This window comes from Ornithodoros turicata, chromosome 4 (assembly GCF_037126465.1).
Source record: "Ornithodoros turicata isolate Travis chromosome 4, ASM3712646v1, whole genome shotgun sequence".
NCBI classification, from domain to species: domain Eukaryota; kingdom Metazoa; phylum Arthropoda; class Arachnida; order Ixodida; family Argasidae; genus Ornithodoros; species Ornithodoros turicata.
Window position 1 is genome coordinate 7,914,978 of NC_088204.1, and position 26,057 is coordinate 7,941,034.

The window sequence follows — 26,057 nt, forward strand, 5'->3', positions numbered from 1 at the left end:
AGCAAGCACGCTCTGCGCCAGCCCCTGTGCCGACTGATACAGTTATCGCTTCTGATTTTAGGAGAAAGAGGGTCGTATACGCCTTTTTGTCGCAATTCAAGTTGCCACAAAAAGGCGTACGCCTCCCGTTTTCAACAAATCAGGAAAGCGAAAGATATAATTCTGCGTGGCGGCTGGTTCCGAGCGTCCTTGGTCGCGGAAGGACCGGAAGTCTTCGTGACACCGGAAGTTGTGGCGGCGGCTTGTTTATGTTTTCCCGAGAATGTCGTGCTATCCGCGGCTGGGTACGAATGAGCTTGTATGGCCTAGATTTCTTTTACGGCCGACAACGTAACGACAAAGGACACCACTCGGTAAAGGATAAGAGAGTTGAACACGACTCCTGAAGCCGTGTAATGTTGTCACAACAAAAGATAGTGAAGGTTGCAGCTGTGTCATTTGTTTTGAAGTCGCTAGTATAGCACGGCGTGCCGCGCGACACGCAGCTGGCGAATAGCGTGTCTTGATACGTGCTTGATGCTTTATGGTGTAAGACGAGAACGGAAAACTCGATACACGTGGTATCGACATGAACATATTCTAGAATATTTTTTGCTTGGAAAGCACGTAAAAAGATTCGCCTTTTAATATTACACTCATGTACTCGGGAACTTGAGTGTTAGATTTTGGTCGTGTTTGTGTAGTACTGTAATGCCCTGTAGAAGTGTGAATTAGGAAAACAAGTAAACTATTTCGTACATTCAACGTCAATTTCGAAAAGCTACCGAACAAGACCAATATCGTAAAGATCGCTCAAATATTCACCAAAATGCAACGCAAAGTTTTGTCCCCTAGAAAATACGTGGCTCTCGTGGAGGTGTTAGCCTCTCTGGTCTTCCTGCTCCGTTGTATAGCTTTTACGGCGCAGCCCGTTTTCCCGATACTCTTAATGGAAAATCATTACTTTCCCATATAGTTACCGAATCATCGGCTTATTTCGACCTGCAGCGTACATTAAGAAACACTTTAGGTCTCGTCATTCCTCAAGCAACGGCCTTCTACCATCAAACATCGTCGTCGCTATTTCGAGCTCCTTTCCTTAAAGAAACAAGAATAGAGAAAAGGGGCAAATCAAAGTCTATTGCATGTCGGGGGCCGTAATGCTCTAGAGTGCCTCCTCATTCAATGTTTGCGTGTTCGACACGGACGATCTTGAACCCATTGTGCCCCGTGTTCCAGAAGGATCGCTTTTCTTCGAAGGAGGCAAACAGGAGCTGATATGAGATTATAGACCTCTCAGACATGTAAGCAGTTGTGCGCTTTCAGGCGGTTCTTCGGGAAGACATGCGATATCCCTACTCTGCTCCGGTATATTTTGACTCTCTTTGTGCTTTCTGTCTGTCTGTCTGGGAAAGGAGAATATAATGTATAGGCGAAGATTTTCTGCTTCCTTTCCTATTTGTGGGTCAAAATCATACCTGGGTAGTAATGTCATTACTGTAATGAAATTACGGTAATGAATTACTTTTTCTGGTAATTTGTACTGTAATGCATTACTTTTGGCATTATGTAATTTGTAATGTAATTTAATTACATTTGGGCAGTAATTTTAATGAGATTATTACATTTTAAAAAAGAATCGAGTGTGTGTTCTGTGTTGGCACTTCACAGAAAGAGCGTTGCCGACTGACCAGTTAAAAGAATTCAATGCCCACAATGAACGTGACGCACTCAATCGGCGCAGAATAAAATATGTCTTGTTTTTGCAACGTAGTGTTGCCTGACAGTGAATTTCCACATCCTCAATATCGTTTCGTTTAAACTCGCAGTAATGACTTTGTAATGTCATTACTTTTTCGACATAATTGTAATGTAATTTCATTACATTTCAATTGCAGTAGTGAGTAATGTAATTAAATTCTAACTGGAGTAATAATTAATGTAATTTAATTACATTTTAAAAGTAATTTATCCACGGATGGTCAAAATATTGCGCATTGAACATTGTATTCGTTGAATTGATAACACGGAACATGCACGTAAGGGGAATAACATGTACTTTGTTCGGCATTATTTTTTTTTAAATACTGTTGAAAGCCGCGGATATATGAAATAATAAGTGAGCGTAGATGTACAAGTAAGGTGAGTCCGCCCACAATTGAACACCTGTATGCAATAAGGGGCATAAGTCGAAGAATCCCAAACCGAGAAAAAGGGCCTGATCTTGCGTAATGTAAAACCCCCGAGACTAGGGAACACGAAGGGACAGACACAACACGAAGTCTCAAACACAGCACGGGGCCTGATCTGATCGCCCGTCCCATTTACACACACGCATTTCCCGTTGTTTGCCCCAGGCTGTAACGGACCAACAAATCGCAATACGGTCCTAAATTTTCATCGGCAGGTGCATACTGGTGCGTCGATGTCATTGCAGCAAAAATTGCAAAAAGGGGATAAGTCGACTTATCTCCTTATTGTTGTGGCTACATGCTGCAATGACATACTGCGGATAATCTCGACCACATGGGGTGCTTTTGACGCGCACCGGAAATCTTCGACACACGGTGCTGGAAGCAACGAGCCGTGGGTATGTTGTCCACGAAAAAAGTATCACTTCTATGCATTGGTGGGCACTCACCTTGTTCTGCGGCAAAGCATTGTTTTTAGGGTAAAATAAAAGACGAAAGAGAACTTGGATACGAGATTAAAGTACCCCAACATGCTCCAGCCTGTAAAAATGTGCACGCGAAGCGCACGTAACAAGAAAATTCATCATCGAAGCCCCGTTTGGTTTCGTGCGAGCTTTTCATGCATGTACACACTCATAAAAAAAAAAAAAAAAAAAAAAAAAAAAAAAAAAACGACATATAGCAAATCTTACAAGGTACGGTTGAGCGAAAGTAAACACACGAACAACGATGCCACGTTGTTAATAAACTAATAAATCCACAAAATCAGTTACGAAGCTCGGTTCGGCAGCACGGCTCGCGTGTCTCTGTTGGTAGATGTTTATCATTTTCGCGTTATCGACATCCATCTGGAGAAAGTGTCCACACGCATGAGCGCATACACACTTGCGCCGCTCACTGTGTATCAATATGTGTGCCGTATATTTCGGAATCGATGTGAAATTATCTCGAGTAGCTCCAACCGTTGAGGAGACGCTGGATCGATGAGTGAGTTACTCATTTTTCTTTCCTGAGGGTCGCCATTGTTGCGATCAATGTAACGAGGAAAAACGAAGAATTGCACGCGAATCCACTTGTTTTGTTATTAAAACTCGATACCGCACTATTAATAAGTAGATTGCACCACTGAAATCACGCGAACCAGTTCTGGATGTCACGCGAACAATTCCGCATACTTTCTATCGGAAAAATTATTTGGTATGAACGGTCTTTTTGAACCGCTCCCAGAATGCGGACGGCGTATCTTTTTGTTGATCGGTTTTACATTTTGGGCCTTCGCCGCTTCTCCGAATAGAAGTCCACTGCGCACGCGACGTTTGAGCAATTGCACTAATATCGTATTGTGTTTTAGAACGAGTTCCGCAAGTGAGCTTGCACTCTACACTCTTTAAAAAAAGCGCGTCCTTTAACTCCTGTCCTTGCCACATATATCAATCCCCTTTTGAAGAGTCCGATTACTCTTAAAAAGTAGTCTCCTCATTCCTTTCGGACCGTTTAACTCCCTACACCTCTTTTGTGACAGTTATGTAGTCACAAAAAAGGTGTACGCCTCCCGTTTTCAACAAATCAGGGCAGAGAACGATGTCATTCGAGATGATGGTTGGGCTACAGCAGGTGAAGCTATGGCCGTTTCGCTAACGGCCTTAAAGTTTGCCGTCTGACGAGGGTATATCATTATATGCGGCAAGGAAAGGAGTTAAAGTACGCCTTTTTTTTTTTTTTTTAAGAGTGTACACCGTTGTTGCGACGCCGCCTAGATATACAAAGCCCGCTTAATGTCTCCTCTCACTTTGTCGTCACGTGGTCATGTGGAGCTGCGATGACGTCGTGATTGGCGGACTTATCGCGGTTAGATTGACATTCTAATACTGCTTGTTTCCTTGAAATGAATGACGATCGATCTGAATTGCTCTCGGACGCTGGTACACGGCTGCTTTGAATTACCATTGACTCGGATGGTCCTCGACTCGATGGAGGTTCGTGCAACGCCATCGAAGCTGTCAAGGGTCCTCGAAATCAGCCACCTGCAGCCTCGTGATCAGCGAACAAGCTAACGCTAAACGAGCGCACACAATAAACGTGCAAGAAGTGCGATGAAGAGTCCTAAAACTTCAGTGTAACAGTTATTACGGCTATTACACGTGGCTACACTCGCAAATTTACTTTTCTACTCCGATCAATTACATTTCCTATCCGAAGCCAATTCAACGTGTTATCTTTCTGAAGATAATTCCGGGCAGATGAAAACCTCGACGGTGTCGCCTTGCACTAGGCTCTAAAAATGGAACGTCGGAAGGTTCTGGTATTTAGATTTTTCCTTTTCCTTCAATTGAATTTCAGTCTGATCCCCCCCCTTTTTTTGTTATACATCGCTGATCACACAATCACCACTGTTTTGGCGCACTATGATCGTAGTTGTTTGTGCGTCATAAAAACTGAAATCATCATCATCATCATTCTGACCCCAAGGTCGCGGGTTCGATCCCGGACGAGGATCCCCGTAACTTGGTGGTGCGTGGTACAGGTTGCTCTGACACGTCGTCTTCCGCGAGACACGCTAAATATGGTGTGCCGTACGTGGGCTAAGATCTCGATTTAGGCCTATGTTGAAGAACCCTCAAGTGGGCAAAATTGATCCACAGACTAACCTCCATGGCGCCGCTGAGTTGTGACACGTTCCAGTTCGGAGTCGTTCGTTTGGCCCTGAAGAATTTGTTTTCTCGAGAACCTTTTGAAGTATCATATTTCCCCGAAACAGCAGTAGTTTGTCCGAACTCCGTCGACCGAGTGGCCGTGCAGAATTCCGCTGCAATTTTTGCGGCGGTGGTCCTTACATACATTACGTCTTTCTGACTGACTTTTCTAACCGTATAGCGTTCCACTGAAGACCGCTATTGTTTAGCAAAGTAAATGCATAGCACGGGAACGCTGGGGAAACAGTATATTTACCAATCTCTCTCTCTCTCTCTCTCTTAAACGTCAATTTGTTCGTCTGCGGATCTCAAATTTCTACGTCATTTATGGCGCAATGTTCGATTCGTTCATAGATAGTACCCACAGTCCTGCAAACAAGGGTGGAGCTGGTACGCCTTTTAGAAGGTACCAGTTGCCGCATATGTTGTTCCTAAAAGGTTGCAAAGTCCTACCTGCTACCTAAGAATGATAGGGTTACTGCTTCTGATTCGGTGAGCGAGGGGGGCGTACGCCTTTTTGTAACAATTTGGATATATCATAATTGCTTTTACCACCCTTTTACACCCTTTATCAGACGCGGTGTTAGGTGGTAACTATGGAACTTACTACCTTTCCACACCCTTTTTTCTTACAGTAGTATGACGTAGAATTTCAGGGAAACGAGGACGAATGCCAGACTAGAAAAGTACTGTAGGGGCACGGTTGTCTAAAATCAGCACTTCGTGGTTTATCGCATCTCAAATCTTCAGGTGTTGTAAGAATATTTCTTTCGAGTAGTAAACACGTGCTGGTGGTGGTCCTCCTTCAAATACAATATTGTCATAAACAAAATACAGAAACCGACAATACAATATTGTCACAACACTTTCAAGCGCAACTGAGGTAATATGGGACGGCGAAGTATTGACAGGCGATTTTAGCTAACCGTGGCGCCAACAGTACATATTGTGGTCGCATTCCATCGTTCAGCTCCTCTTAACTCTGTATCAGTGCGTAAAAATTTAAATTATCCTGGAAATAATGACGTAATTCGTTCTATCCAAAAAGTTTCATATCATCCCCGCACTCAATACGCTCTACGAATAATAAGTTTAAAAAAACCTCTCGGGGATTCTAACATTCCTTCCGCTGATGAGGACTTAACATGCGCATTCCAATGAGAAGGACAAGACGACGAATTCGATTCGCGCAAAGACATTATCTTGAAAGGGAGGATTTAAAAAAAAAAATTCATTTGAGTAATGAAGTGCGGAAGATGAAAGGGCATTTTAGAGGCGTTTATGTTGTGTCGCAGGAAGCGAGACAACTCAAGGCAACGGAAGGCGTGTCCTTAGTTTACCGTCTCGGGTTTTCCTTTCGGACCATGTTTGCTTTGCTGGCTTTCCTCTTGCTTGCTCGCTTGCTTCATGTGTACCTTGCAGTCTGTCATGCGTGTAGCCATCGGGCGCTGTATTCGGAGCGCGAAGAGCATTGACTGACTGAAACTGCAGTTTCATTGCGGTTCAGGAAGTGGACAGTATTGTCAGTAAGATGCTTTGTTCCGTACTGATGAATGGGAAGACTTATGAGTAAGGTATACTCGTAGGCATAACAGAAGATACCATTTGTTGTGTAAGTAATTTTAAATATTGAAAACAATATAAATGTATGAAATATATCATACATATTTGTGATAAACGTCACGTGTACTAAATTTTTTTGTAGTAAATGTATAAAAATCATATTTTTTTTCTAGTAAATGTATAAGATACAAAAGCATAAGTAAATAAGTAATTGTGGGGAACTCGACAATGTAGAAAAGTACATATTTACCTTTAATACGCGACGAAAGTTCAATATATTAGAATGAATGGAACGGTATAGCTGAATGAATGGAAAACACTCGTCGTAACTATCATTGGATCTTTGGAATTTCAAGAAAAATAACAACGCTCATTTTTAGACTGTGTTTAGAGGCAAACTCGCGGAAAATGCGTTTTGTTCTTTCGTACTTTTATTTTTTCCTTTATTTGTATCGTTTTCTTTTCAGTTTGTTTCGCGGGAGACAAGGATAAAAAAAAAACAAGAAATTTCATTCCACTTGACCTCTTTGATCTTCGTCTGTCTGACATGGCCCTTACAATAGGAAACTCCCCCGTAGCCATACATACAAAACCGAGGAAAAAGGAAGATTTAAAAAAAGGATGTCGCATCGGGCTTTCATTCCGTCTGTGTGAAAAATAATAACGTCTGTAAAGCGCCTTCACGGCAAGCTAACAGAGCACGCTTTTGTCCCGACCTCTCTCCCATACTGGTATTGAAAAAGAGTCTTTCTCTCTCGCTCGCTCTTTTTCTTTTCATTTCTTTTTCTTTCTTTCTTTTTTTCTCATTTCGTCGGAGTGAAAAAGTATTTTCTCTTTTGATTTTGTCATTGTACAGCGGACTCTTATATAGCCCTGAGGGAGTTCTCCAGTCCGAACATTTGAGTGTTTACTTGGTGAGTAGCATGATATAGAGCGCTCCATTTTGTAACTGCGGGCATAAGACTCAGACGCATACGGAGCTCTGGAAAATGAATTGTATATAGCTTTTCGGAAGAAAATGTGTTCCATTCCGATTACTCTGGCATGTAGTATTGACAGTCGGCTCGCATATATAGTATTGAAAACGAGAAACCGCAATTCTCGCAGTGATAGGGCGCGATTGATAGAGCCACTTTATCGCTTGTCTTGCGCCCCTGCGTGAGCGTTTACTGGGCATCCCAAAAGGGAAGTTTTTTCCTCTCGCCTTTTTGCCTGCCCTTCCCTCTTCTTGCTTACTGCGCATCAGAGAGTCTACATCAGCCATAGGAGACTCACGAGGAACGTTTGATTTCGTGCCGGGATATAGTTTTATGTTCAAAGTTTCGTTTCTTTCCCTTCCCCCTTTTTTTTCCCTCGTTGGCGCCGCATCAGCGGCGTGTAGAGCACCCCTTCTCAATGCACCTGGGAACAATTTGTCAGAGCTCTTTCAGCCGCATCCGAAAAAACAACGAAATCGGGAAATAAAAGGAACGGCATTAAGCTGCGCAGGCGGAGACGACTGCAGCACAGCGCGTCGTCTGCTTTTTATTTTGAGGTTCTTTCGTTAATGAGGCCAATTTAGTAAAAAGGCTGTTGCCTAGCTGTCTCAGAGTGAAACGAGAGTCATTTTCGCAAGCTGCTCTAACGAGGGAGAGTTTTTAAGCCTAAAGTTGCAAAAACGCGCTGAGCGAAGCTCCAATAGGAGGCGTGGCACACAAAATACAGGGAATAAAAACAAGAGACTGGTGTACAGAAAAAAAAACAAAGAAAAAAAATAGGGGAGGTACAGGGTGCAATGGGGTAAAATGACGTTTCGAGCGTAAACCTTTTCCACGGACGAGTTAAGAAGAGTGAGTATTTATCCTATTGCAAAAACAGGGTTAACGTCGTTCACACAAGCGTTTGGAACGCTTCGAAAGGAAACGGCTACGCTTGCCGCATTATGGAAAACGTTATGAGAGCTAGCATATTTCAGGCGGTGGAAGTCAACCATGAAAGAAGGGAAGTTTGATGCTCTTTTTTACCGTCTTCTATAAAGTTCCACCATATGCCATGAATCTGTCATCTGCGGCGCAAGCTCCCAGGTCTATAGGAGGTCATCCGGAGAATAGGGAATAGGGAGAATAGCTCGGAACTCTCCCTAGCGGCTGTGCTTTGATGTGCATATTGTTGAAGGGGATATTTATATGAATAATATGAATATAATATGAGTACACTCTAAAAACTTCGTTTTTAGAATGTAATGTCACAGTAATAATATGTACTAATTATGGGGATATATTTATTGGAACAAATAAAAAAAAGGAGGAAAGGTCAGCCAAACGGTATGTCCGCTTGCTATTCCGCAAAAAAAAGAAAGAAATAAATGAACACGAAATAAAAAGAAAGGATAAGCTAACAAAAGGTGAAGATGAAGAAGGATGAAGGTGAAGGATGAGATAGATTAAAGACAAATAAGGGACACCTTTTAGAGGACACCTTTTAGAGAAAAATCTGACACCGAAGGTGGTCATTTGTTGCAGTAATTAATTGGTTTCGGTTTACATAATTTCGTCGCGGCTGGTCGCGGTGAAGCGCAAAAGGACGCTCTTTCACTTCCTTATCCACCAATGAACTGCACCAATGAATTACGTCCTTTTGCACTTCGCCGCGACCAGCCGCGGCAAAAATACGCAAACCGAAGCCAATTAATTATTGCAACAAATGAGCCGCTTCGGTGGCAGATTTTTCTCGAAAAGGTGTCCACTGAAGGTCCCAAAAGGGGTAGCACCCATTTTAATGTCGACGGCGCCCTGCTTTATAAATTACGTTTTTTCACGAAACTCATTTTTATTTTTTATTTAAATAATGAGCGCCTCCCACTCATTCACACGGTGCGCAGCTTGTAGGCAGTATCGGACAGATATTTGTTAAAAAGAAAGTTCTTCGATTGGTGCACCCGTTCGCGAATTATTTAGCCCGGAGATTTAACTGAAACACCCTGTATATGACGTATGAGGTACCGCAGACATTTTTTTCCCTTTGCAGAAGGCTGCAGTTGAGGCGAAATACATCTGTCACCGTGTCGGTCAGTAAAGCAGACGCCGGCACAGTTTGCAGACTCGATCTCATGTTGAAGAATCAGGATGATGTAGGACGCAGTTCTGCTTTGAAAAGGGCTAACCACACGTGTGCGGGCCTCTCTCGACAGTTAACCAAACAGGGAACGACACAGGGATCATCACTTTGCATAGCTTTAATGCACCTTGCATATACACACACAAACCTTCTAACTACATGTTCTGGCGCCACAACTGGTCGCTGATGCGTTCGAAACGCTCGAATGAATACGTTGTTCCACCCAACAACCCACCGCAGAGGATGTGCATCGTCGGAACCAGTAAACGTCTCGCAGTCTCACTGCCGCTTCGGTACTGTAAACAGCCGCCATCTTGCTTCGCGATAATAATGGTACCGTGATGTTACCCGTAAGGTTAGTCTGCCTAGTGTGGCGACATGTTGCACGTGCTTCAGGTATAGGACTGCCGATAATTTGGACCACCCGAGGTTCTTTTGACGTGCGGAAGCTGGAAGCAATGTTTACCCTTCCCCACATTCCCCGGGATCGAACCCGCGATCTTGAGCTCAGCACGTTACCGACAGAGCTAGCGAGTCACTGTTACTACTGTCGATCGGTCATGCTCGCCGAATACAACGAAACGACTCAGCGCGGGTGGGTCGTTCGTACGAAACCGCGCGCCCGACGACTCGCCAACCCATTCATAATGCGCATGCGCGACACTCGAATCGGTTGTTTCGTCCATGCGAAAACGACTCCCTAATGTTACGCCGCTAGTATACAACCACTCAGGCACTTCGAGAGATAATCCTGTTATCTCGTACAATCAGTTGCATATGCATTCCTTATCTGGAATGTGCTCCTTGCTTCCATCCTACATTTCAGAGTTCCGCTCCTTGTAAGGCGGATGCAGGAGGTTCTATTGTGCGAGGCCTGCGTGAACCTGAGATGGAGAATATCTTTCTCTTCTGGCGAAACAACCTTTGTAAAAGTCCGGTGACGAGAGTAGGAGTGGCCTCGACACTGCTGAATCTTTAATGGATTCAGGTTCGTTATTGGCTGCCGTTGCCATGGAGACCGTGGAGGATTTTGTGTCTTTGTTTTGTTTCTTTTTTACTCTTGAAGGGAGATCTCGCGTAGCTCTTTCATTTTTTTTTTTTTTTTTCGGCGAGACGGGTGGCATATAGAATGACGCTGTTGCACTACGGGCAGAGCATTGTCGATTGCCAGTGGGGTTCGTGCATTTTTGACAGCATGGATAGTCGGGCGAATTAAGGGAAGTTAATTCTGTCAGCCTTTGTCGTTGTGCGCGATAATCCGCAAGACCTAAATTGCAATGACTCTAATGGGACTCGAACGACATCCCCACGGAATATTCTAGTGGAAGAAAAAGCAAAAAGAACTGCTCACGTAAGTTCACTTCACTGCACACGTAAGCTCACTTCACTCGTAAGTTCCGCTGCATCTTACGGTGGAGCATTTGCTACTGCGCCGGGATGCCGGGAGTAGCATAGCAGACGACACATAGCAGAAGACAGCGCCGGCCCTGTCGTCTGCTACGGAGTGTCTCGTGGCTGAGCCACAGGATGATCCCCACCGTTATAGAAGAGCACGAAAGGACGTGACGCTGTGCGCTCGCGCTAACTTGGCATCAGAAAGCTATAACGTTTCGCGTATCTTCCGCTGGAGTGTCCCGGAGAAGGCCGCTCGTCTGAGTCACGACCTACTAGATTATGAAGACCATATCATAGTCACCCCTTCCAAGCGCCGCATTTGGAAGCTAGCGGTGGCGCTACTCATCGGCCCGGTTATTGCTTCCTCAACTTCTACAATACTTTGTACTCCAGCTTACCTTAATATTTTTTTTACAAGCGGTGGATGTCCCACAGAGGATGTTTCATTCTAAAGTTGATTATCATCATCATTCTACGCTTTCTCGTATGAGGTGTTGCTGTCGTCTGCGCTACGGTAGTCTTGCGTCTGCTTCTGCGCGTTCAAATTTCAAATTTCTATTGTCCAATCATGATGTAGATCTCGCGGGCCGATGAGTAGCGCCCCTAGCGGATCGTGCTGACGGGCTCCTCATAGCGGTTTCCGATTATGATATGGTCGGTATAATCCAGTAGGTCGTCGTCTGAGCACACGGTTACATACAGACTGGTAGAAAAAATGCATAATGGGTATGCAGGGGCCACAATGCAAAGCAGTTGAAATTGTAGCCCAGCAGATGACTAAGTGCAAAAAGAATATGTTTCACTTCCTAGTGCCAATCTGAATAATCATTTTTTAGCTCGATTTCGCTATTTGCTCTTTCCGTACAGTATTCCTTCTCGCCTCGACTTACCTCACTTTCATATCTCATACTTACAATCAAAGTTGGGGAAGTTACGCGACAAAATTACCAGTTAAGTTATCGTGCAAAAAAATGTAACTAAGTTACTAATGAAGTTACAGGTAATGAAAATGAACTTGTAGTTCCTATAAGCTACTTTAAAAAAGTAACGAGTTGCTTCCAAGTTACTACCTAGTATATGTAACCTTGTAGAAGCCGGGAGATCGAAGTTCAGGGGACTCCCGCAGAGTACTCGAAGAACTCGAAGTTTATTTAACCCGTGCGTACAACGCTGCCCGAAGAAGGGATGAACACACGCGAATATCACAACTTCATCGCCTTCACTTCTTCTTTTCTTTTAAAATCAATCAATCAATCAATCACAACTTCATCGCCGTCGGTTTTCTCATGTCTCTCGTCGTACTTTCATTTCAAGCGCGCATTGTTGAAATCAACGCAGTAAGAATTGTTATATCGCGGAAACACGTCGAAATACGACCCGCGCGACGAAGCGACAAGTGTGTCGGAATCAAGCGTATCGATAACGTGCTGATTATGTCCAGAGTGACAAGGATGAGGCCTCTTTCCTGACGCGTGAAGAGCCTATCACATTCCACGCTTGCCAGGGTTGCCATTTAGCCGGGTGCCCCCAATAATACATAAGGATGGGACATTCCTCGCAGCCGGTGATGGATCACTCGCCCGGCCGAAAGACGTTGCCCCGGTAATAGTACGCAGAATACCCACATAGAGAGGGGGGGCGCTGCATTCTACCGGGCCGATTTCGTGACGGAGGCTGTTGTTGCCGTGCCTCTCCTTGATGGATGGCTTGACAAGAAAAAAAAGAAAAAAAAAAGAAAGAAAGAGTAGGGTCTCGGTACTTCTATGTCGAGACAAGAACACGCATATATGTCAGATAAACCGATACTGGCTAAGAAGCTGACAAGGTTACACAATAATGCGTCGTGCTGAAGACTGAGAGGTGTTGGGATCGAACCCTACCACCGGCTGTGCTATCTGAGGTTTTCCCTAGGTTTTCCGAAGACTTTCCAGGCGGATATCGGCACAGTTCCCACTGAAGTCGGCCCAGGAGTCACACTAACCCCCCCTCTGTCTCCCACTCCTTCTTGCTGTCCTCTCTCCATCTGTCCACGTCTGTACGCCGCTCCTAGTCACAGTTGCTTCGCGGCGCTTGCGCAGAACTAAAAAAAAATGATGTGTCGCTTGTCGACGTCGTACTTTCTTTTCTTTTCTTTTTTCTGTATGCTCCGCATTTTATATCAATACGTCGAAGAAATTGGTGTTCGAGCTTCGCGAATTATAAAGGTTACATCATGATTAGTACGGCGTTGGGTTGTTACGTTATGAAATAAATGAACGTAAAACCAGCTTGATTAGGTGAATGAGGCTAACACGATAAAGACAAGGAGTGAAAGAAACCTCCTCTCGCTAGTACTTTCTGTTTCTCGCTAGAAACTCGCGAGTTTCTCTTCTTGCCTTCTTCGTGTTTGCGCGCCTGTCTCACTTATGGACAACTACCGACTAGCCCGACACATTCCTTGCTTCTAACTTGATTACGTTTGTTTTCGAATGCACGAAAGTGGCGTAGATGCGAAGTTCACTTTCGTGTTACCATTATCTTAATATGAGCCAGTTTCGTGCTTTTAATCATTCATCTAGCGAGAGTTATTGAATCTTATTAGCTTCTACATGTAATGAGCGCTACGCAGATCGTTGGCTCCGGATTTTACGAGCTTGTTACTTACGTGTACGGGCCGTTTTTCTAGTGCCCAGTTCCATTCATCATCATCATCATCATCATCATCTCTGTGCATGTGTTCACTAAATAGAGTACCAGATGTAATTCGAGAACTACGCTTTACATAAAAAAAAAAAAAAAAGGAGCGCGATGTCGTAATTTACTCCAAAGAACGTTAGCGTATACGAAGAAGGGATCACATAGATCACACCTGTAGATCACATAAACAAAATGCAGAAACCGACACTGAAGATTTTTGTTTAGGTTTAATTGATAAAAGCTTTCGCGTGGAGGACCAAGCTTCTTAAGGTACGTTACAACGTTGTTAGAACCCAATTAGCCGGTAAATTTCGTGTCTATGTACGTAGTTCCATTTATGAAACAAATTACACGGCTCGAGTCCCGACAATAAATAAACTAAGGTACTGTGATTAAAAAAAAAACTGTCTGCGATGTTACCTTAATGCTGCGAGAAACAAGATGAAGACTTGGAAAGACGTTTTACGGAGTTTCTCTCATACAAGACCCACCAGCATTCGGAAAGTCGGCTTCACCTAACGCTCGAAGGAGCTAAGTGAAGCACGCTTTACAGGACTGTCGTGCCAACAACAAACGACCCAATAGCCCAACAAAAAAAACTGAATAATCTCGTTACCAGCGCATTAATACTTATCAGGCACGCATTTATGCACGGAAGTGACGGGAGGCCCCCGATGCACACTGAAACTTTCCCAAAATCAGCGACGAATCGTAGTACGTTATCGATTTAACTTGGCATCCCTAATGTGGGTGCCCCCCCTGGCGGTGCTAAACAAGACGCGTTGTCCCGGCAACGAGCACACGACACCGCAGACGACAATGTACGCAAATCCGGCCCTCCTGTCGTCTTTTATAATGTCGTTGTCACCTGGTACGACCAAGTGCATTGTCTTTCGTCAACGGAACGGGTGACGCTCTTTCCTATAGATAGTGTGTAGTTGCAGTTGGGCTGTGAATAAGTCCGGAGGGGACTAGTATGGAAATCAGAGTTTCTACATTGACCTTTTGGGCTGTTTTGTTTTTAGCGTATTCTTCTTCTGGTCGCCATCTGGTGGAGAAACGTGAGAACACGTTTCGTCGACAGAAGTGTTTCGGGAGTTCATTCTGTATAGGTGGCGTCAGAAAAGACACAGAATAAGGAGAAGCGCGTGTACGCAAACATTTACAAACACGTCGAAAAATAGATTACGTCTTATAGACATCGCTGTGTTGTAACTCGAACAATTCAGAAGGACTTGCTGGTATCAGCGAAAACTCCGTCGAAAGAGGGATCCTGTTTCTAAGTTGTAAGGAAAGAAATTTTATACGCGTTATTCTGAATCGCAAGTTAATATGCCTGCGGGCACTCTACGTAATTCTTTCCATGTCGTGTCTTTCTCGGAAAAATTTAATTAGGGTCATCCGATTGGTTCGTTGGCCAGACAGAGGGGGAGCTCGAGTGACCCTTAAGGGTGGTTTCAGAATGAACGCCTTCGGCGCGGCTGCTTCAGCATTCAATGTTGAGAGACAATTAAAATAATGATAACAAATTACGGCGAATTGATCCGTGAAGCTCACTACGTTTTCGAAAGTTTGACTGTGCTTACGAACTGCTTCTTTGTGTAGACCTGTCTGGATTGGTGAGACGCACAATTATCTGGACTCTGGCTTTTGATAACCAGATTTGATGTTAAAGGGGCACTAAACTACAAGAATATATCCTCGCGCAGCGAAAGATGGCGTTATCTTGACACTAATACAGAAGGAACGGTACCCACTGGTTTAGTTGAGGGGGGACACATTTTAGAAGACTGCAGCCAGTACGTATGCGAGCGACGGGCCTTTAAATGTCAACTTGAAATGCTCGATCAGAGGCTATTCAACATCTGCAAAGTTCTCGGCCCATGGAGTAACCCTGGACATCAGTGCCGTGCACTTGGCGCTTTTCTTTCCTTTCTGAGGGCCACCGGCCTCCTTCACGAACTGTAGGGATTCCCTTCCCTCGTCATCCTCTCATATGAACCTCTTTGGAATGGGGTAGGGTCCTGCACCCAACGCAGGGAAACATCCCACATCATCATCATCCATTCGTCTATGTTGTTGTTGTTGTTGTTGTTGTTGAGGGGATTTATGAGCGAAAGGAACCACAATCTACCCTTTCCCTCTCCCTCTCCTTCCCAAGAAGGCCGACAAGCGGAGCATGTTGGACGAACTGCCTCCCTTACTTAGCTGGTCACGTGGTCTCTCTTCCGTTTACCTCCGCTCATGCGTGGAGACACACGTTCGTATAGCGCATACGAGAGAAAACAACAATGCAGAAGGTCAATTCAGAATGAGTTTTCGGCGACGTCCTTCTAAATGTTGAACACCACCTTTACTAACACTCACCGTCCTTATGGTACAGTCTCAGAACTTACCTAAAAACACGATAAGTATTTTGAAGCAAGACACTACGGACCAAGAGTCTGTCTACCTTTCCGGGACTCTCAGCTTCCCTATCTGATGCTATCGATCCATCCATATATCCGTCGCACATTTTGCCATTTATCGGAATACCCATCCGCGAGTGATCTGCATAATGATAAACGTAAACCTTACCGTACCGTGGGGAAAGAGTTGCCAATAATATCCGGCGACTCGCAACGGCGCCACTGTTTTGCATGCGCATTGGCTGTAAGCTACCTCCTGTATCTGTTATTCAGGTCTCGTTCGCGCGCTGCGCCCTTATGTGTGATGTTAGCGAATACACTGGTCCGCAGGCATTCTGCGAAACGGAGAAAGTGTCATCCACGGACGACTAAAGCCTATTCAAATGAGCATTTTAATAGTCCAGAGTGACAGTTGCTCAGCCTCTGAGGCGACGCGTCTAGGGGAAAGGAGGTCCACTGAGGTCTCGTAACTGGAGGAAAGCAGGTTCAGCGAGAAAGAAGACACACTGAGGTCACGTGACTGGGGGAACTTAGATTCAGCGGGAAAGCAGATCCACTCAGGTGTCGTCACACTGGAAATAAGGTCCAACGGGAAAGAAGATCCACTGAGGTTAGTGAATGGGTGAAGGAAGGTTCAGCGAGAAAGAAGTTCCACCGTGGTCACGTGATTAGGGGAAAGTAGTTCCAACGGGAAGGGATATCCAAGAAAGAAAGAAAGAAATTCATGCGACAGGAATCGTCCACAGGGAAAGAAGAACCATTCAGAATGACTAGTTTACTGGGGTCACGTGACAAAAGAAAAAGAACGTGGCACGCGAAAAGGGAACCCGCCAAACGCAAGTATTCGCACGAAGTGAATAGTCTGTCATTATTGTTTGTGTATTGCTTAATCACGAAGAGAAGTGACCAAATCCGAATCACTATCATTATGCTACCTATCTAAACATCCTATATCTTATACCTATACAATACTCCCTATACCATAACGTCTTCAAATCGACTGACATAACATTCAGTTTTTTCCTATATCCCTATTCGACTATATCTTCCCTTGAACGCGCCTACATACCTCCCACCCTCGATGTTTTCAACGACGCTTCAAGAACAGCTGTCCATACACGCTCGCGACACCTAGCGGTGTTCCGACACTATCGCTTCTCTGCAAACAAGTTGCGAAACAAAAGTTGAGAGATGCAACCTCTACGTATATACGGCATTGTGTGGGATTCACAACAGCCGCATTTGCTGCGGTTCTGCAATTCTACGAACGAGAGCTATCCGTTGTTCGTCGAATGCTCGTTCCAGCGTTATGTGGAAGAGAAACCCATTGTTGTGCTCAGTGAGGCAAAATGGGGTCGTCGTCAACCGTCGAAATTAAAAGGGCTCCACGTGTCAAGTATGATATGAGCGGTGCGCATGCTGCATTGCCCTGCGGGGCGCGATGACGATGACATTTTTATGAGCAGACGGCGCTTTTGAAGCGTCGCTTTGTGCGTGGATGCTGTCAGATGCCTGAATACTGGCTCCCCCTATGTAGAAGGAGCTAGTATTGAGACGCCCTAGTGAAATGGTGGTAGCGACGGCATTTGATGTGGAACACTCAGTGTCGAATCTTTCCTCTCTTTTCAGACTTCAGACATGTTCGTGGTTCAATCGTAAATGTATATTCGTAATTTGTATTTTGAGAGGTGGCTCGCTCTTCTCAACTTACGGTCTAAGAGCAGAACTTCAGAGTATAGAGTAGAGTGGTAGTAGTAGTAGTAGTAGTAGTAGTAGTAGTAGTAGTAGTAGTAGTAGAAGTTAAGTAGAGTAGTTGGGGAAGTAGAAGGGCTGCGTTTTGGAGCTTGGTGACGCCCGAATATGGGGCCTGCTGCTCCATTTCTTTTAGTTGAGGAGGATGTTCCTCTTCTTCGCTTGAATGTCGGCTGAGGAGGAGGGGAGTAGTCGATTATGTAGCTTGTTGATGATTGATTAGATTTGTAGATCGCAGATGGATCGTCCTTTGCACTTTGGATTTATCTGCTGATAGTCAACATGCGGAGTCTAACGGCAATTGATGTTCTGAGGCTGGAAAACATGGAAAGGACAAGTACATACAAAGCATCAAGTGCCTAAGAAATTAATGATGAAAGTAGGAAGTCACTGAAAGAAGTCACTGAAGGAAGTCACTGGTAAGAGCCCTTGACAGGCAATCCAGAAGATGTGGGTTTGTGTCCTACAGGTGGCTAACCTTTTCAGTGACTTCCTTCTTTCATGCAGAGTTTCTTCTTCAGTGGACCTGACCTACACTCTTAAAAATGAACTTCACCTCATAGCACGCTCCTAGCCAACCATCATCTCGAATGATACCGTTATCTGCCCTGATTTGTTGAAAACGGGAGGCGTACGCCTTTTTTGTGACATTTATGCTGTTCATAATTGTCACAGAAAAGGCGTACGCCCCCCGTTTTCAGCAAATCAGGGCAGATAACGGTATCATTCGAGATTATGGTTGGCTAGGAGCGTGCTATGCGGTGAAGTTCGTTTTTAAGAGTGTAGCATTTCTGCACTATTTGTGTATCTTTGAGGAAGACACACAGCACTTTGAGTGCAATTTTTCTGTCTGAGCTGGCATTCCAATTGCCAGTGCCAATTCGCAGTGCAAGAAGTTCTCCAGAGAACGTGAACAGTGAGAGAAGGAACTAAGAAAGCTTAGTCACACGCCTTTCACAAGAACAGAACTTCGCTCTATAACACTATGAGAAGCACCCGTCATTCAGGATGACATCGTCCTCTTTTTTGATTTGTCGAAAGTCGGAAGTGTACGCCTTCTTGTGGCAGTTTGAGGATATGCAAGTTGATGACAGTTCTGAGCGTGTAATGAGGTGAAGAATTAGTGTGCGGGTGAATTGATGGTGACTTGAACGTTAACGCATGGATGGTCTCACACGGCTAAGAAGTGAAAATCGTTTAATCGTGAGTTCATGGTCATAGTGTGTTTAATAAACATGCGGAAGCGTGCATTTATATAATGCACACTGCATGGGGCACATACAGAAACAAAAGTGACATGAAGATTTCGGGTAATATCACACAAGAAGTGACTTCAGACGCACTCAAGACTTCCCTATCCATCTGTAACCCTTAATGTCGCTGTACTAAGTTATGGGCACTGCAAGTAATATATTACTTGCAGTGCCCATAACTTAGTACACGATTAAACAAAATGAGTTCCCGTTCAAAACTCTCATTGGTCGTTTGACAAATTGGTCGTAGGCACTCAACCATGAACTCGTCCTCCTTTTAATGGAAACGTACCATTCGGCAGGAATGCGTAAGACCACATTATTCCAATGTCCACGGTAATCCAAGGCTCCCTCCCAACTTCCCTCCTGGAAGGAATCCCGCGAACACTACTCCCGACGTTGTGAACACGAGCTCTCGAATCGTCCTACACCATTAGATGGCCAAATGGATGCCCTGTCCTTTCACGCCCACGGACGCCCATTGGCAGTTTCCCCTCTTTCCCCATTCTAATACTCTTGAACCCATGGTGCACTTTGGGGAGCAGACGAAGATCCAATTTGGCCGCTTGTCAGTCGCAGGAGTGATCGCCATTTTCACACCTATATGGAGCTCGAGGCGTTCTCTCCATACAGTCGAGAGGAGGGAATTTTCGAAGCAGACGACGGAAAAGAAAAGTCAGCGCTTTTCCCAAAACACGAAGCAGACGGGCTTTGTTCGTCTGCTAGCACAAAGCAGCGGAGAACGGCCACGTTTTTTTTGCTTTTTTGTTTGTGAGCAAATTTTGGAGCAGGTGTTCCCGACAGAATTTACCGACAGGGAGGTTTGGAAGGTGAACTATGTTCGCGAAAGAATGTAATTATTTCAAGAGGATGATTAGACTAAAATCACCCTCACTTTGTTTAGCGCGTTCTGCTACGGGAAACGCTTTGTAAGCGCGCCACGTAATGTGTTTTGGTAGCTGCGAATATAACGGCTAACGATATACTACAGGATCGAAACGTGTGTCTTGTAAATGGGTGAGCTAGTTAGCTCGTAAATTTTCGTGTCTGAGGAATAATGTGCGTGGGAGTAAGTATAACCCGTTCTGCGTCGATTACCACATATGCCGTACGAACTAGCGAGTGGAAGTTAAAACCTCAAAAAAAAAAAAAAAAAAAGATCCACTAACGTCAGCTGTCACATAGGTCCGTCCTTAGCCGTTGTTGAGGGAGAAGAAGAAGAGAGAGAGAGAGAAAGAATAAAAGAAAGAAGGAGAATTTACAATGGCGCCGAAACGAATGTGATCGGAAGTTTCGGAAGATGTCTCTATAAAGCCGCCACATTTAAGCGCGTTATTGGCACGCAGCCATTTTTTTTCCATCACCTAATCGATTAAACTAGAATTACTAGCAACCAGCTGACTTTATGAAATAACTTGGTAGCCAAACTCAAGTAGCGTAGATCACTCGTAAATTAATAAATTAAATTAGCGAGTATACATTCGCTACACGAAGTTAAGATACACGCGAAAATCTTTCGAAATATTTACTCTGCCTTCTTCTATGAACGTATAGCAAATAAGAAAGAGCAGGCATACATAATCTCGCGTAATTCATGAAGCTCTTTGCAAATTTTAAAAAGAACCCCTCAACCAGGCCCAGAACATTCTCCAGATCCCTACCAATCTTCTGGCGTACGATGGCGTGTCCTTGTGCTCTGTATCCTCCTCCTGGATTTCCTTTTCGGTCACGTCGTATCTTCCTTAAGTTCTCCCATCTAATCGAAATGAATGTGACGCTTTAAAATCACACACCCATTTCGCCCCTCTTCGTTTTTTTTTTTAAATTTTTTACTACTCTCTTCGCTTTTTAGTACTTTTCCTCGATCGTACGTCGTGTGTTGCACTGCTGACGAAAATGGGAGTGCGAAATTGTTCCGACCAAATTATGCATACGACTTAACATCACGGGTTGAGAGAGGCGATACAAAAAGAGCGTACGCACATATATACTAATAAGGAAGAATATTCTACATTAAAAGAGAGTGAGGGAGCGACGAAATGTCACTTCCCCTTTCCTTTGCGCTGCTCTTTCCATTTGAAGAAATGAGGCTCTCTCTTTTATATTTGCTTCTCTCTACTACTACTTCTTCTTTTTGCTCATTCAGTTTTTTGTTTGCCTTTTTTTTTAAAAAACCCGTCTAATACTTGCGCAAAGTTCAAGAACGTCGTCTGCGAGAGATTTGTCTGCGGGTTTTGCGGCAGTTCTTTTCGAGGAAACTTTGCTTCGAAGTGGAAGGATCGCGTGACCGAACGCAGCCTTGCGCGAAGTACGCTTGCCTTGATCGTGTCTGAACTCTCACATTAATTGAGATCCTTGATGAGAGAGGCTTTTGCGTAGTTGTTTGTCTTAAACCGCGATGAGGAATGGGAATTACTACTACCTAAGCACACTTTCAAGGCTGGCTTCACAAGTACACGTCTCTGTGCAGAACAAATACCGTTCGCCGTAGCAAAGCTTCGACTGCCGTTTTTTTTTTATACCGCATTTGCTTTGCAAGAAGCTCGAAGCTGTGATTACCAAAAGCCCGCCTGCGCCTGTATGGCGTGCTCATCGAGTAGCAAGTCGGCTTTTTCGCATCGACTGACTGTTTGAAGGATAGTATCCTTTACAGGATCCGTTACGCCAAAAACTGTTAACTTGCACACTAAAAACGGGACTTCACCGCATAACAGGCTCGGAACTAACGGTCACTCAAAATGACAGGGATGTGCCAACCGAATTTGCGAATCCTACACTCTTAAAAATGAACTTCACCGCATAGCACGCTCCTAGCCAACCATCACCTCGAATGATATCATTATCTGCCCCGATTTGTTGAAAACTGGAGGCGTCCGCCCTTTTTGTGACAATTATGAACAGCATAAGTGTCACAAAAAAAGGCGTACGCCCCTCGTTTTCAACAAATCAGGGCAGATAACGATATCATTCGAGATTATGGTTGGCTAGAAGCGTGCTATGCGGTGAAGTTCATTTTTAAGAGTGTAGGCAGGGATTCGAGATTCGGGAATCCGATTGTGAGCGTGAAGAGCGTGCTGAATTTACTCAAATTAATGATGATTGACAGGAATATTGAGGAGCTATCGTATCGGAAAAAAATACACGCTTAGAAATGAACTTCACCGCATAGCACGCTCGTAGCCAACCATAATCTCGAATGATACCGTTACCTTCCCTGGTTTGCTGAAAACGGGGAGGCGTACGCCCTTTTTGTGACAACTATGAACAGCATAAGTGTCACAAAAAAGGCGTACGCCTCCCGTTTACGACACATCAGGGGAGATAACGATACCATTCGTGATGATGGTTGGCTACGAACGTGCTATGCGGTGAAGTTCATTTTTAAGAGTGTATAGCTGAAAATCATGCTCTACGGAGCCCGCAGAGGATAGCGCGCGTCGAATTTTTCAGCGAAATCATTGTCAGTCCGACGAAAGGAGTTTGGAAACCCAGCCCACACCGGCATGGTAGTGTAGAGGAACTCCACCGTCATGCCAGTCCCAAGAACCCTGCCCGCCTCGCCTTCCCACCAGGCTTCCATACAAAACACTGGCAGCTCGTCTAGATGCGGTCAAGAGGCTCCGGGACCAACATTCCACCGGGGACACGCACGGAGGCTACAGTGAGTTTTACTCCCGGTCTCCCCGTGCTTCACGATGGTCCTCCCCGCAGTCTCCTTGGCGACAACACTACGAGCCCAGCGCTCACGAACCGGTCGCGGTTCTGTCGCCCCTCTCTGAATTACTTCGGCATACCTGCCCTCACACCGCCCCTGGAACCCGCCCGGTCAGCGCTTGCCCGCACCAACCATTCTGCTGCTACTGCGATTTCTGAACAAGTCGTCCCTGTTCCACGTGTCGCCCGTCTTCCTCCTCTTCATGTATCGACGCGGACCCCAACCGCTAGCTCTACACCGCTCCGCGTCTGAGGGGGGGAGTGATGTGGCGGCCCGTGTGTGATGACGAAGACGTGCCTCTGCTGCCACGCGCTACGGCTCTGGCACGACAGTTCTACCGGCACCGTCCTAGCGTGAGGCCACGACCATCTGCCCGCTGGGACATTCGAAAGAGATAACACACACTCTTAGAAATGAACTTCACAACATAGCATGATCCTAGCCAACCATCATCCTGAATGACAACGTTCTCGCCCCTGATTTGTTGAAAACGGGAGGAGGAGCCTATTTTGTGCCGCGCATAATGGGCACAAAATAGGCTCCTCCTCCCGTTTTCAACAAATCTAGGGCGAGAACGTTGTCATTCGGGGTGATGGTTGGCTAGGACCGTGCTATGTGGTGAAGTTCATTTTTAAGAGTGCAGACATACACTCTTAAAAATGAACTTCACCTCATAGCACGCTCCTAGCCAACCATAATCTCGAATGATATCGTTATCTGACCTGATTTGTTGAAAACGGGAGGCGTACGCCTTTTCTGTGACAATTATGACCAGCATAAGTGTCACAAAAAAGGCGTACGCCTCCCGTTTCCATCAAATCAGGGCAGATAACGATATCATTCGAGATTATGGTTGGCTAAGAGCGTGCTATGCGGTGAAGTTCACTTTTAAGAGTGTAGCTTATCGCGTCCGGCTTCGGCTGGGACCATACCTACACCTCTCCCAATTTCAGGAACTGCCACTTTTTCTACTATCACTCCGTGGGCTGGGTTTCCGACCTCCTTTCGTCGGACTGGCAGCGATTGCGCTCAAAAAGTCCTCGCGCGTTATACTCAAGTGTCCCGAGAAGCATGATGTTCGGCTATTTTTCCCGATAGGATAGATCTTGAATATCGCTGTCAATTATCATGAATTTGAGTAAATTCGGTACGCTCTTCATGTTGGTGGGGTAAAAAAGTGACCTTTACTTGGCAAATTTCCGAGTTCAGTTTCCAAAAATCTACATAATTAAACTTAGGTTACATGACATGCACGTCAATAGGTGGCAAAAACCTAGTAAGAACAAATACCGTTGACCGCATGATTATACACTCTTAAAAATGAACTTCACCGCATAGCACGCTCCTAGCCAACAATAATCTCGAATGATATCGTTATCTGCCCTGATTTGTTGAAAACGGGAGGCGTACGCCTTTTTTGTGACAATTATGAACAGCATAAGTGTCACAAAAAAGGCGTACGCCTCCCGTTTTCAACAAATCAGGGCAGATAACGATATGATTTGAGATGATGGTTGGTTAGGAGCGTGCTTTGCAGTGAAGTTCATTTTTAAGAGTGTAGGTGGCGTAGTTTTTTTTATTAGAATTCAATGACACATTTTCTGCGACACCCTGTATACGAGCTATCTTCAGAATGGGCCCTTATCGTGCAGCAAGTCGACTTCTCCGCAAGAGCTGTGTGTTTGTGGGAAAGTACCCTTTACAGGGGGAGCGCTAAGGCTAATTTAACGTCAGTTGGAGAACACGAGAAAGTGCTATGAGCTATATCTTTAGAATGGGTCTACAGCAGCAACACGACCCATTCTGTAGACAGATTGACGTAGCATTCAGTACGATAGCTTTCCCAGAATGGGATCCTAAGCAGCAGCATTCAAGGCGGAATCTCCATGTCTGTATGACTCAATTGCAACACTCTGCCCATACAAGTCACCTTACCATCTGTGCCTTTAACGACATGCAAAGTTAACATTGCCAGTGACTATTGCCTCTGCATAAAAAAAAGAAAGAAAGAAAGACAAGGTAACGATATTATTAGGGCGTATTCATAGGGTGAATAGAGCTAGTTCAAGACATCGGGAATGCCATCGTTTCTTTTTTATGGAAAACTCGGTATCGGTAGTTCCTTCGGCGAAAGGAAAAACATTAGACTTCGTGAATCATAAGGTAAATTATGTTGGAGCATTGAATTCTGGCGATGAGTGATTGCGTTCTTTACAATCTTGTTAAAGCGGCAGGCGCATCAGACTCTATGGAAGCGTTCAATTTGTCTGCAAATATTTGATGAGCTGGAACGATGCTTTCGGATTTTTTTTTAGAATATGAGGATAGCTATCATCTTACATTTCATTTAACTTTGTTTTGGCCTAGAATTTACGCCACTTCTGATCGATAAGTTGATAAGTAGATTTAAACAAATATCTGATCTGATCTGATCTCTCTGATCGTTCATGTGGGGGCCGACGGAATTTCATGTAACTTTGTGCGTTACGGTTTGGTGCGCGGTTAAATTACGTAAATTAATGAAAATATTTAATCTCGATTTAATAAATAAAATTAATTAATGTTATGTTTTACACTAATTCAATTAACAAAGTAAATTCTGCTCCCGGACTTCGCAGACCTCCCGACGGGGAGAACTCCCCGAATTTTTTCTTCGTCTTATCACTTTTATTTATTTTTATTCTATTTTTTCACACAAAGGGTTGCTTGCTTGCATGCAACTAATGCTGCGTTCCCCCTAAGAACCGACCCTCACGGCAATCGCCTTTTCTCCATGAACGAATCGTTGTTCTGTACTCTCCGGGTTCAGCGTCTTCTGCGATGCTTCCTAAACTCATTTTAATTACATGCTCCCGTTATCATCCTAATTGCACTCGACTTGACTCTCGCCACATTACTTGTCCTCTCCTGTAGTCATCCTCTCTCCTGTCGTCTCTACACGTATTCCATGCAAGGAATTCTGACATTAAACATTAAAATGATTAACGGCGTCCTGTCTTCGAGGGCGATCCCCATTTTTTTTCCTTTCAATCATCATCATCTTCTTCTTCTTCTTCGAGGGCGAGAATTAGCCGAGGCGAACTGCATCACCGACGACAACAATTGAATGAATCGAATTTGAGTTTCATTAATTGAGTGTCTTCGACAACTTCTTGAATTCAGCTCTGCCAAACCAGAAAGCGGCTTTACCAGTGTACCACTTCGTGGTAAGCGTTTCAGCGTGATAGCGAGAATACAACGATGTGAAGCGTCGCGTACATCATTTATTTACGGGGTGCTGTAGGCGCAGAGAGGATTAGCAGGAGTGTTGACACCCACAGGGAACCGCGCAATGC

At 44.6% G+C, this 26,057-nt stretch overlaps 1 protein-coding gene across 1 annotated transcript in view; it reads left to right on the forward strand.

Annotated features, from left to right (window-relative positions):
* LOC135390906 (uncharacterized) overlaps positions 1-26,057 on the forward strand; it is a 130,803-nt gene that overhangs the window by 50,878 nt on the left and 53,868 nt on the right. The window lies entirely within an intron of this gene.